At 49.6% G+C, this 2,159-nt stretch overlaps 1 long non-coding RNA gene across 1 annotated transcript in view; it reads right to left on the reverse strand.

The window, feature by feature from the left end:
* Window positions 1-535, reverse strand: part of LOC122547692 — a 2,569-nt gene extending 2,034 nt beyond the window's left edge. Inside the window, exon 1 of the long non-coding RNA XR_006311066.1 lies at window positions 429-535. This is a non-coding gene — a long non-coding RNA (uncharacterized LOC122547692). The remainder of the gene's footprint in view (window positions 1-428) is intronic.
* Window positions 536-2,159: the final 1,624 nt, after the last annotated feature.

A 2,159-nucleotide genomic window follows, 5' to 3' on the forward strand; every position in this document is an offset into this window, starting at 1 on the left:
AGAGACAGAGAGAGAGACAGACAGAGACAGAGAGAGAGACAGAGAGAGACAGAGACAGAGAGACAGAGGGAGACAATCCCGTCCCAGCGCTAACCCCTGTCCCACCAGACGCCCTGCTCAGAGCCGATGCTGAGGGCAAATTACCCAGAGGCACTTGGGACGGAGCAGGATCACCGCCTTTCTGCAGGAACATGGAGGCTGGCGCAGTCCAGGCAGATGGGAGGGAAGGGAAAGATGGAAAAGGGACGTGATGGGGAACGTTCCCACACACACGGGCAACAAGTGAGGGGGGAGAGGTGAGGGAGGGTAGTTGGTACAGGCCCCTGACCCTATACAGCAGCAGGGGGCGATGGTGAGGGTACGTTAACAAATGAAAACCAAAGGGAAGAGGAAGCGCTCCTGCTCCATTTAATCTGAACCGGGCTTACCTGCTGGGTCTTACTGTACACAGATCCTGAGATGTCTGGGACACCGGTGTTACTGGAAGTCACTGACACACCAGCTAAAATGCCAAAACATCAAAATAAAGTGCAGTGAGTAACTCAGTCCAGGCAGGACGACACGAAAATGGGACACTGAGGGTGAAGTCGCAATGACAGTGCCACGGGGAAGTACGGTGCAGGGGGGTAACGTCACTGGGTAAGTCATCCAGGCTGGGGACACAGGTTCGAATCCCACAGCAGTCAGCAGGATTTAGGTTCAGTTGATAAACCTGAAACTGGAAGCTCACCTCGATGCATGGTGACAGCAGTTATCGACTGTGGAAATGAAAACCCACTTGGGGGGGGGGGGGGGGGGGGGGGGTCACTCAAGGGGGAGGGAAATCTGCCTTCCGTACCAGAGGTGGGCGTACACCTGACTCCAGACCCCACACAGCAACGGGGTTGACTTTTAAAAGCACTTGGAGCAAGTAGGGAGGGACAAATACATGTTCGTAAGTAACCCAGCCAGCAATGACCACAGCCCGTGAATGAATAAAACACTAAATAGAGTCATAGAGTCACAGACGTACAGCACAGAAACAGACCCTTCGGTCCAACCCGTCCATGCCGACCAGATATCCCAACACAATCTGGTCCCACCTGCCAGCACCCGGCCCATATCCCTCCAAACCCTTCCAATTCATATACCTATCCAAATGCCTTTTAAATGTTGCAATTGTACCAGCCTCCACCACATCCTCTGGCAGCTCATTCCATACATGTACCACCATCTGTGTGAAAAAGCTGCCCCTTAGGTCTCTTTTACATCTTTCCCCTCTCACCCTAAACCTATGCCCTCTAGTCCTGGACTCCCCCACCTCAGGGAAAAAAAACTTTGTCTATTTACCCTATCCATACCCCTATAATTTTGTGAACCTCTATAAGGTCACCCCTCAGCCCCCGAAGCTCCAGGGAAAACAGCCCCAGCCTGTTCAACCTCTCCCTGTAGCTCAAATCCTCCAACCCTGGCAACATCCTTGTAAATCTTTTCTGAACCCTTTCAAGTTTCACAACATCTTTCCGATAGGAAGGAGACCAGAATTGCACATGATATTCCAACAGTGGCCTGACCAATGTCCTGTACAGCCGCAACATGACCTCCCAACTCCTGTACTCAATACTCTGACCAATCCAGGAAAGCATACCAAACGCCTTCTTCACTATCCTATCTACCTGTGACTCCACTTTCAAGGAGCTATGAACCTGCACTCCAAGGTCTCTTTGTTCAGCAACACTCCCCAGGACCTCACCATTAAGTGTATAATACTCTAGAATTTAGAATTTCAAAATTTTGAATTTAGAATATAGAATTTAGAATGTAGAATTTACAATTTACAATGAAGTTACAATGTAGAATTTAAAATTCAGAACATGTATTTAGAATTTACATGGTCACCCCTCAGCCTCCGACGCTCCAGGGAAAACAGCCCCAGCCTGTTCAGCCTCTCCCTGTAGCTCAAACCCTCCAACCCTGGCAACATCCTTGGAAATCTTTTCTGAACCCTTTCAAGTTTCACAACATCCTCCCTATAGCAGGGAGACCAGAATTGCACGCAATATTCCAACAGTGGCCTAACCAATGTCCTGTACAGCCGCAACATGACCTCCCAACTTCTGTACTCAATACTCTGACCAATAAAGGAAAGCATACCAAACGCCGCCTTCACTATCCTATCT

This window comes from Chiloscyllium plagiosum, unplaced genomic scaffold, assembly GCF_004010195.1.
Source record: "Chiloscyllium plagiosum isolate BGI_BamShark_2017 unplaced genomic scaffold, ASM401019v2 scaf_5072, whole genome shotgun sequence".
NCBI classification, from domain to species: Eukaryota; Metazoa; Chordata; class Chondrichthyes; order Orectolobiformes; family Hemiscylliidae; genus Chiloscyllium; species Chiloscyllium plagiosum.